The sequence below is a fragment of the Antechinus flavipes genome, chromosome 1 (assembly GCF_016432865.1).
Source record: "Antechinus flavipes isolate AdamAnt ecotype Samford, QLD, Australia chromosome 1, AdamAnt_v2, whole genome shotgun sequence".
NCBI lineage: Eukaryota > Metazoa > Chordata > Mammalia > Dasyuromorphia > Dasyuridae > Antechinus > Antechinus flavipes.
In genome coordinates this window covers 415,629,953-415,641,973 of record NC_067398.1, presented here as the reverse complement: position 1 = coordinate 415,641,973, position 12,021 = coordinate 415,629,953, and positions in this window count along the sequence as shown.

Here is a 12,021-nt window from a genome sequence, read left to right as displayed (position 1 = left end):
ATACCTTAAGATTTCTATTACCTATTTATCTTTATATTTCTTTTCAATCTTGTATTTAAAAGTCAAATTTTGTATTCAGCTCTATTTTTTTTCCATTAGTAATGCTTGAAAGTCCCCTATTTAATTTTCATTTTTCCCTCCAGACAGATTATACTCAGTTTTGTTGGATAGGTGATTCTTGGTTGTAATGCTAGCCCCTTTTGCACTTAAAAATACCCTCTTCTGAGCCCTGCCATCTTTTATTGTGGAAGCTGCTAAACCTTATGTTGTCATTACAATGGTCCCATGATAATTTCATTGTTTCCTTCTGGCTTCTTGTAGTATTTTCTCATTGACCTGGAAGTTCTAGGATTTGACTATAATATTCCTGAGAATTTTCATGTGGGAATTAGCGGATTCTTTCATTTTGTATTTTATTCTCTGGTTCAAAGATATCAGAGCAATTTTCTTTGGTAATTTCTTGAAAGATAATATTTTCTTTTTGAACATGGATTTCAAGCAGACCAATAACTATTGAATTATTTCTTCTGGACTTATTTTCTAGGTCAGTGGTTTTTCCAGTGGGATATTCCTATTTTTTTTTCAATCTTTTGATTTTGTTTTATAGTTCCTTGATGTTTCATAGAGTCATTCCCTTTCGCTTACCCAATGCTAAATTTTTAAGGAATTATTTTTTTTTTGGCAAGCTTTTATAATCCTTTTCCATTTAACCAATTTTATTTTTTAAGATGTTCTTTTTTTCTAGTGACTTTTTGTACCTTTTTTCTCCTTTTGGCCAACTATACTTTTTTAAAGGCGCACTTCTTTTCAGAGGATGCTCCTTCTTTGATTCTCCCATGAGACTGTAATATTATTGTGGGAAAGGATTCTCTTTAGCCTGTTTTTATGTCCTTAGTGCTTGACACAATGTCTGGAACATAGTAGATTTTTTTTAATAAATGTCTATTGCTGGTCTTATAGACTTAATGCAATTAGAAATATATCCCCTTCAAGCCAATTAGGTGATGAACTTTTCTAAAGTCAGCTAGTTTAGTCTTTGGAAAATTGATACCCAGTCCATATTGTAATTATTTGAAATTATTTGGCAAGAAAATAGATACCACTCTTTTCAAGTTTGTAAATAAGACAGATGAAAGAGAAAGCAAATATGTTATATAATAGAAGGTAGACTTTTTAGAATTGGGGATTGTAGTAGATGTCAAACTCAATATGAACCAAGTATATAACATGTTGTTGAAAAAAAGTCCAACACTATCCACAGCAGGAATAAAATAATAATATTGCTGAACAGAACATTAACAAAGACAAATCTGTTTTAGTTCATCCTTTCAATGATGGGTATTGTATTGCAATAAAAAACATTGATCAACTAACATATTTAGAAAAAAATAAACAGAATTGTGAGAAGAAATAATATCATATAAGGATCATTTGAAGAATTTGGAATATGTAATCATTTGAATGGAAGATTTTAACAAAAGTCGTGGAAATGATGTCTCAATTATTGAATGACTATCTGTAGAAATAGAACTGGACTTGCTTGGCTGAAACTCAGAGGGCAGAACTAGAGGTCTTCAATTACAGAGCAGTAACAAGGTAGAGTGACAGGGATAACTAAATAGAGTGACAGGAACTCTAGCTAGGAAAAGATGCTCAGCTTTTCCCAATGGTAGACATTTAAAAGGCAGATGCCAGTAATTGCTCTTCCATAAAAAGAGCTTGAGGTTATGGAATTTTTGTAGTACTTCCTAGATTATCAGACATATATTCATATATTAACTTTTCCAACTTAACCACTTCCTTTTTTTTTTTTTAAAGAAAAATATCATTTGGAGAGTATGGCTACAATATTTGTGATGAAGATAAACTTGAACAATAAAACAAATTTCAAACTACATAAGCACATTCTTGCATTTTTTTAATTACAGAATCTCATTTGGAAGTTATTTTAAAATTAATTTAGAACTAAATAGTACAATATTAATTGCTTTATCTTATATGAAATGAAATCATTTGAATACAATTCAATTCATTTGTTTATCCAGTATAAACTATTTGTGAAATTATGCTAAATCCTTGGGATAAAAAGGCAAAAACTACACCTGCCTTCAAGGTTATTAAATCTTTTGGGTAGTCAATTCATTGTGCTGAGTTTTTTTTTTTTTTACTTGTTTGATTAAGATCGAATAAATAAAAAGATTAAATGTTTATAAAATTAAATTACTTTCAAATTTAAACAAAAAACTCAGAAATAATAAGGAGAGAAAGACAAATAGATAGAGGGACAGAAAAATGGAAAGAGAGAGAGAGACTTGATAAAGTAATATCTTTCTAATATTTCTTTGAAAGGGACTATAGAGGAGAAAGAACTCAAAAATACAAAAACTACATAATAGTTGGATCTTCAATTATAATAGTAAAATTATGACAGCAAAAGAATTAACCATTGGACTTCTACAATCCAAAACAATTGATTTTCAAAATAGAGTTGGGTAAAACTATTTGAGAAATATGAGCCTCAAAGGGAAAATAAAATATGAAACAAAAGTGCTAAATACTATAGCCCAATTCATTAGAAGAAAAATTTCTGGAAATATTCAAAATAAAAAGGGAAATATAATGATAGAATTTTAAATCCTCAAAGAAACTTGTTAATTTTTCTCCGAATTCTACTGTCACTCTTATGGAAAGCATCTTGTAATTTCTTGGGAAGAAATAATTCACTTGTCAGAGAACACTAGATTTAATCAATGTGAGGAATGAAAGAAGTAAAATAAGATTTTGTAAAAAGCAATGAAAATAGGCTTGTACCTCAAAATGATATTCTGAAAATCTGAGCACACTTCTTCAAGAGGAAAACAAAAGATTTTCTCTAGTATCCCAGACATTCAATCATTCCTCCAAGAAAATGAGTTGTGCAGATCTTTTGAAATACATAATCAACAAACAGTGCTTGTCAAAGTAAAAAGAGTGACCATAGAATGAAAAGGCTATATGATGACACAGCTTTATATTGCTTTAAAGAGAGATAATGCTTTAATCATTTAAAAGTCCAAATTTATCTGAGAGTCATTGTCCTAACTGGGGCTGAGAGTAGAAAGGTGGATCAGTTAGAAATAAAATAACTAAAAATAGAAAAGAAATTCAAAAGATGGGGGAAAGATCATTTTATATATAATGTGTGTATGTGTATATGTATTATTTTTAACTGGCATGCCAAAATTTGATATCATATGAATAAAATGATTAAGCAATGGAAAATAAAACCACAAGATTCAAATTTTTATCTATCTTAGAAGGATCAAAGTGCCAAGAACAGCATTTCCTGGTTTACAATCCTATAGAAGTTGTGCTGCTGGCATGGTAAGACTGAAAGTGAATTGGCTTAGAATATTCAGCAATTCACATATTCACATATTCAGATAGATATCAGCATTATATGGAACTAGTGACTCAAATTAAGGGTAATCTCATTTAAAGGGCATAGAGGATAATAAGCAGCAACCAAGAGTCCATTGTAAGGTCTCCAGGCTATAAACATTCTGTTTTTAGATGAATTCCTGAATTCCTGTTAAATTAGATGAGATAGAAGCAATAAGAAAGAGAAAGAGTGGAAATTATAAAGAGATCTTGAACTTCCATGGGTGCAAAAACAAACAAACAAATAAATGAATGGATGAATGGATGAATGAATGAATGAATAAATACATAAAAGGCCTGGAATTACTTTATTGCTTCTCATGGGAAGAGAGAGATTATCTGTTTCTTTCTCGAGGGAGCAGAAAAGGATCAGGCCTTTTCCCATAAGGAATTTGGAAGAATATATGAGAAGTTGAAACCAAACCAAAGCAAAAAACCCTGATTAGCAATGACTGCTACTGGTGTGGTTTGATGGAGTCAATTCTGAAATACGCTTCAGTATTGAATTAAATAGGATAGACATCTATGTCAACATATGTTGTTACAGATTAAATTTAATTAATTAGAGCTTTCAGTTGGGATCAGCCTTTATCCTTTTTTGAAGGGGAATTAAGGTGGTGAATTAGTCAAACTTGTCCCACAAAAATGAATTTTATGCAAAGCAAGTTCTATGGTGATCTGATAAGATTGACTTCCTAAAGGATATAGATTAGATAGATTAGATTTAGGTGACCCTTTCAGTTTACCACATATTATGGTCAACATAAATTAGGTACAATTAGATTCTGCTTTCTCATTGAATTCCTAACTGAATGGCTTCAAATTTAATTTAAAGGTACCTTTTGCCAAAGGACCATACAGGTATGGATTGACTAACTGGTTAAATTTAAGCAATATCAGTACTTTGTAACTTGGACAAATATTGCTCTTAGTAGAAATAAGTATTCTGGAAATTGGGGGTGAGGAGATATGGTCCTTTACTTTTCAAAGGATAATGGTACCTCATCTAGCAAGAAGTTTTAAGTTTAACTACTAAAATATGTGGTTAAAAAAATGATGTCCATCCTGGGTAGGTGCTAGGAAAACTATATAAGAAATTTCAACACTCAAACCTCCAGCTTTACTAAAACCTAAGAAATCCTCTGAAACCCTCCCTAATTTGGAGTACTCAGGAGAAGAGACAAAAGTCAGAAGATAGTTTGGGGAGGGGAAGCAAGAACTCCCGGTAGCATTGCAATCATTTTCAGTCGGTTTATGCATGTTGTTGTGGTTAAAACCAAGTGGAAATAGTTATGCAAACCATTGACCACTGTACTTGAGGCCAAGCAATATCAGCTTCCCAAGAGCTATGATTAATAACTTTATTTTAATGACAGAGATGAAGGAAGTTAGATTATTCCATTATTCCCTGTAAAGCTTGCAAGGAATGCAGATGGTACTTGGAAACTTAAGGTGGAACACAGGGAACTGAATAACTAATTGTCAACAAAGGAAGAAAAAAATTACAAAAACTTACTACGGGAATAAGAAAGACTAGGGTTCATCTTTAGAGGGAAACAGTGAAGTTAAAAAAAGAAAAAAAAAAAAAAAAAGAAAAGAAAGAAAGTCTTTTCTATCCCCAAGAATAACATTGAATGATTACCTGCCCCAAAAGAATTTATAGAAGAACTCAGAACTCAGGAAAAGAATTAAAAATCAAGCAAGAAAGATTGAGGAACAACTAAAAAAAAAAATCCAAGAAAAATGTAGAAAATTAGAATTAGGCAACATGAAGCCAGTAAAGTAATAAGGGACCAAGAAATAACAAAACAAAATATAAAAATGAAAAAAAAGTAAAGAATATGAAAAAACAACAAATCTGAATTACAGATCAAGAAGAGAAAATATAAGAATATTGGATTACTGAAAGTTGTGACCAAAAGCAAGAAATAATTTTTAAAAATTGTCCTGCAGTGATAGAACATGAATGAAAAGTAGAAATTAAAAAAAAAAAAAATCACTGCTCACCACCTCAAAGAGGTCCTATGTGGAAAACACATAGGGATTTTATAGCCAAATTTTGAAAAACCCAGATCAAAGAGATTTTTTTCCCCCTGAGGCAATTGGGGTCAAGTGACTTGCCCAGGGTCACATAGTTAGGAAGTGTTAAGTGTCTGAGGCCAGATTTGAAGTCAGATCCTCCTGACTCGGGGGCTGATGCTCTATCCACTGCACTACCTAGCTACCCCCAAAGAGAATTTTTTACAAGAAACAAAAAATTCAAATATACTAGAGCTACAATTAGAATTATATAGGATTTGTCAGCAGTACCATAAAATATTACATGTCCTGCAATAATAAATATAGACAATCCAAATAACTAGGCTTGCATACAAATGTTTTATATCCGCAAATTAAGTATAATATTGAATGAAAAAAAAAGGGTATTTAACAAAATTGCAGATTTTCAGGACTTTCTCTTTAACCAAAACCAAACTTAAAAGAAAATTTAACACATAAAAGGCAAAATCAAAGATTAATTTCAAGGGTCTCAATATGAACAAATTATTTCTGTTTTTTTGCCTGGAAATATTTACCATATTTTAAATTTGGCACTATTATTTGCATAGGTCAAAAGAAAGTTTGAGCTGAGAAAGGATTGTGGGAACTGAGTATGGATCACAACATAATATTTTCATTCTTTTTTTGTTGTTTGCTTACATTTTGTTTTTTTTCTCATTTTTTTGACCTTATTTTTCTAGTGCAGCATGATAATTGTGGAAATAGTATAGAAGAATTGCACATGTTTAACACATATTGGATTACTTGTCATCTAGGGGAGGGAGTCAGGAGGAAAGGAAGGAAAAAATTAAAACACAAGGTTTTAAAAGGGTGAATAATGAAAATTATCACGCATATCCATGCATAACTTTTGAAAATGCAAAAAAAAAAAAAAACTTTAATTAAAAAAGAAAAAAAAAGGAAATTTTGGGCAAAGATGAATATGATTTGACTCTAAAAAAAAAACTGATTAGCTAAAAAAATAGTAATTATGGTATATGAATGAAATGCAAAGGAAGAATGCACTCACAATGTTTCTGTTGCTCTGTATAATGTTCTTCTATTTTTGCTTACTTTAATTAGTCTCAATTTATGTAAATCTTTCCAGGTTTTTTTTGGAAAATCTATCTACTTATTATTTCTTATAGAACAATAAATAGAATTCCATTACATTCATACACTATAATTTGCTTAGACATTTTCAATTCCTGATAATTTCCTCAATTTCCAATTCTTTGCCATCACAAAGAGAGCTATTATAAACCAGAATACTTTCATTGTCCTTATCAAGTATGACAGACCAAAAAAAAAAAAAAAAAAAAAAAAAGTCTCCCTACCTTAGAGTGATCATTGATGCTCACTCCTACATGAATGACATAGTATTAACTGGACTAGATGAAGCCATACTGGTTCAAATGATCTAGAAGGGATAATAAATCAACACTAAGAAAACCCAATCTACAGTCTGCTCAGGAAAATTTTGAGAAATGCCCTGGATGTTGAAAAAAAAAAGTCTTTATGAACAGTTCATAATTAGCTACTGACAATCTGATTCTCCACAAATTAAGAAGGAAGACATTTGATTTTTCATTTTGGACTATCACGATGGGAACTATTTACTGAGTCATTCACCAATATGCTTTATTTTGGGGGAAGATATTATATTTTCTGTCTTTTTCTTTTTCACTTAGGGCAGGTAGTATTAAAGAGAATTATTCATCAAAGCCCTGAAAACTCAACTTTCAGGGGTTAAGACAGGATGGAATAGTAAATCCAGGAAGTTTCTCCAGGTCTCCCAGTTTCCCTCAAAAACCACATGAAACCAAGCCTCTCAACAGTATCTGACAAAATGAGACCACTCTCCAGTTTGAGATAGACAGGAAAAATGGCAAGAAATGTCAGTCTCATTGGGGTGAAATGGTTATTTGGTCCAGCTCAGGTAAAATCTGAGAAAGCCTGTGAAAGACTCTTAAGCACAGCAAATCAGCAACTAGTATCTCAGTCTTGGTTCAACAGAGGAGCAAAGCAAGTAGGGCAGCTTCTAGTCCTAGCTCAAAAGGCAAACTCTGGAAAAACAAGGCTGTTTCTTGAAAGGAATAGGCAATGCTAACCCCTAGAAACACAAGGAGACCCTGTCCTCAAAAACCAAGGTGCAGTGATGCCCTGGAAACTTGGGATACTCCAGTGCCCCAGAAGAACTCAGTCACAAAAGTTAAAAAAAAAAAAGAGAGAGAGAGAGAGAATATCAAAAGAAAAGGAAAGAAAATGAGAAAGAAACAGAAAAGAACCTTGACCATAGAAAATTACTATGGTGACAGGGAAGACAATAACACCACCTCAGAAGAGGACAAAATGTCCAGAGGACAAATCTCAAAGAGATGTCAAGCCCAAAGAGATTTCATTGAAGTGCTCACAAAAGATTTTAAAGTGCAAATAAGAGTGGTAGAAAAAAAAAATGAGAAAGAAAAATGAGATGTTTGCATGAGAAAATCAACAGCTTAGAAAAGGAAGAAAAAAAAAATGTGAAGAAATCTTTAAAAATAGAATTAACCAAATGGAAAAAAGAGATCCAAAGACTTACTGAAGAAAAATTGAAGGGCAAATGGAAGCTAATTACTCCATGAGACAGCAAAAATCAGTTAAACCAAACTAAACAGAATGAAAAAAAAAATGTAAGAAAATGGGAAATACCTTATTTGAAAAACAGCTGGCTTGGAAAATACCTCCAGGAGAAACAATTTAAATATAAGTGGCCTACCTGAAGGCCATGACCAAAAAAATAAAAACAAAAACAAAAAACAGCCTGGCATTTTCCTTGTGGGATATCTTTCCAAAAAGTGATCAATGGATTCTTCCATTGAATATTTCCCTCTCTGTTTCTAGAATATTGGGGCAGTTTTACTTAATGAGCTCTTATAGAATGCTATCCAGACTGTTTTCTAAGCCATCAAAGAAAAAATAATTAAGAAGTGGAAAAAAGTCTCTACAGGAAAAGGAGGAAAGGGGAGGTATAATTGGAAAATAACTTCACATGATGAGGTGCAAAGACCTGAGGGAAAAAAGAGAGGGGAAGAAACGTTGTCTGAAGCTAGATCTCAGCAGTTTTGACCTTTCTCTAGAGGTCTATTATTCCTAGGTTTTCTCTGATTGTATTAACTTCCCTAATTTCTTTCTCTTTTATTTCAAAATAATTAAAAATTAGAATAGGCAGGAAGAAAATAAAACTATTATTCTTTGTTGATGATATGATGAGATACTTAGAGAATCCTAAAAAAAAAAAAAAAAAAAAAAACATCCAAAAACCTACTGGAAACAATTCACAGCTTTAGCAAAGTTGCAGGATATAAATAAATGCACAGAAATCATCAGAATTTCTATATATTATTTACAAAGGCCATCAGCAAGAGATAAAAAGAGAAATTTCATTTAAAATTACTATAGTCAAAATGAAATACCTGCCAAGACAAACCCAAGACATATATGGACACGATTAAAAAACATTTCCCACATAAAGTCAAATTCAAAGAATTAGGAAAATAGCAGTTTTTCATGGATAGACAGAGATAATATAATACAAAATGACAATTCTGCTAAATTAATCTACTTGTTCAGTGGCATACCAATCAAACTACCAAAAGGTATTTTATAGAGCTATAAAATATAATAGAGCTAGAAAAATAATAAAAAAAATCATTTGGAAGGACAAAAAGTTAAGAATATCAAAGGAAATAATGAAAAAAGAAAATACAAAGTTTGGGGACTTAGCAGTACCAAAACTAAAATTATAAAACAGCCATCATCAAAACCATTTAGTAGTGACTATGAAATAGAATGGTAGATCTGTGGACTACATTAGATACACAAGGCATAAGAATCAAGGCCTATAATAGTTTATTATTTGATAAACCCCCAAATCCCAGCTTTACTATTTGACAAAAATTGCTAGGAAAACTGGAACATATTATGTCAGAATCTTGGCATAGATCTACATCTCACACCTCATTTCAAAATAAAGTCAAAATGGACACATGATTTGGGAATAAGAGATGATACCATAAATAAATTAGAAGTGCAAGAGATAATTTACCTATCAGATTAATGGAGAATAGAGGAATTTATGACCAAAGAAGAACTAGAGAACATTATGAAAGGCAAAATGGACAACTTTGATTACATTAAATTAAAAAGGTTTTATACAAACAAAACCAACAAAAACAAGATTAAAAGGGAAGTACAAAACTGGGAAAAAATCTTTACAGCCAGTTTTTCTGATGAAGGTCTCATTTCTAAAACGTATAAAGAACAGGGTTAAATTTATAAGAATACAAGTCATTCCCAATTGATAAAATGTCAAAGCATATGAGCAGACATTTTTCAGATAAGAAAATTAACATCATTTATACTTAAATGAAAAAATGCTCTGAATCACTCTTGATTAGAGAAATGCAAATTAAAACAACTCTGAGGTTCCACCTCACACCTCTCAGGTTGACTAAGGCAACAGCAAAAGTTAATAATAAATGTTGGAGGGTATATGGGAAAACTGGAGCACTAATTCATTGTTGGTAGAGTTGTGAAATGATGTCACCATTCTGGAGAGCAGTTTGGAACTATGCCTAAAGGAATATAAAATTGTGCATACCTTTGACCCAGCAGTACCATTACTGGGTGTGCATCCCAAGGAAATCATAAAGAAGGGACAAGGACCTACATGTGCAAAAATGTTTGTAGCAATTCCATTAGTAGTTGCAAAGAATTGGAAATTATGTAGATGCCCATTGCTTGGGGAATGGCTGAATAAGTTAGGGGATATGAAGATAATAGAATGTTATTGTTCTATAGAAATGATGAACAAGCTGATTTTAGAAAAGAAAAGGTTGACACGAACTGATCCTGAGCAAAATAGCAGAACTAGGTATACATTCTACACAATAACAGCAAGAATGTGTGATGATCAACTATGAAAGACTAGGTTCTTCTCAATGGTTCAATGATCTATTGCAATCCCAATAGATTTTGGACAGAAAATGCATCTGCTTTCAGAAAAAATATAAAAATAAAAATAAGGAAACTAAATACAAATCAACACATCTTATGTTCACTTCTTTTCTCTGTTTTTTAAAATTATTTCTCCCTTAGTTTTCCCTTTTGCTCTGATTTTTTTTCTCTATCAAAATGATTCATAAAACAATGTATATTTAAAAAAAAATTAACCTCAACTCTTCTAAAACTGAACTCATTATCTTTTACCCAAAACCCTTCCTTTTTTCTTAGTCATCCTATTATAAGTGTCTTCCTCACATTGTCACCCTTCTTTGCCCATAACTAATTAGTGCCCAGTAGACATAATGCCAGGTATGAAGTCAGGAAGACTCATCTTCATGAATTCAATTCATTTGTCTTCTGACTCTTATTAACTGTGTGATCTTAAGAAAGACATTTAATCTTTTTGCATCAGTTCCTCATTAATAAAAATAAAAAAATTAGTATATTTCCTACAAAACCCCCACATGGTTCACAAAAAGTTTGATGCAACTGAAACAGTTGAACAAATTTGTCACTAAATCCTTATGATTCTGTTTTCAGAACAGAGGCTATTATTTTTCAAGTAATTAAAAAATATTTGTATAATAGGAATTTCCTGTATTATGCTATTATGCTGGCCCTATTGACAATCTCTCTCTCTCTCTCTCTCTCTCTCTCTCTCTCTCTCTCTCTCTCTCTCTCTCTCTCTTCTCTCTCTCTCTCTCTCTCTCTCTCTCTCTCTCTCTCTCCTCTCTCTCTCTCTCTTTATCTCTCTCTCGCTCTCTCTCTCTCTTTATCTCTCTCTCTCTCTCTTTTTCTTTCTCTCTCTCTCTCTCTCTTTTGTTCTAAACAATATATAACAATGCTTAAGGCTTTGACTTGGGCCATTATTAATGTTCTTTTTATTAGTAAAAAAAATGATTACTGGAGGTTTTCATGAATTATATTAAGAAAATAAAAAATGAAAATATTTAAATTATATAATCTATTCTACAGGATCCTTAGGACATTTCTATTCAGAGAGTGATTATTATCAAATATTATTAAAAGAAGTTCTTACATCCTCTCATACCAGGTATGTAACAGGCATTATTTCCCCCTAAAAGACCACCAATCTTCTCTAAGACTTAATTGGTTCCTTGACTTTCTTATTTCAGCTTTCTGGTCATTTCATGTAGATGAAGTCCTTCTAACTTGCTGAATATTTGAAGAGCACCAGTATACTTTACCCTGCTAACAAGATGAATTTCCATGCGAGTAAGAAGGGAGGTGGTGTCAATAAATAAGTTCAACAATATGTGAGTTTCTCATTTTGCCCCAGATTGACTCTAAACAATGTGATAACATTAAGTCTGTCCTCTTTTCAACAATGAGGTGATTCAAGGCAATTCCAATAGAATTATGATGGAAAGAAACATCCGCAACCAGAGAGAGAGAACTATGGAGAATGAATATGGATCACACCATAATATTTTTGTCTTTGTTGTTGTTGTTTGATTTTTTCTTTCTCGTCATTTCCCTTTTGAACTGATTCTT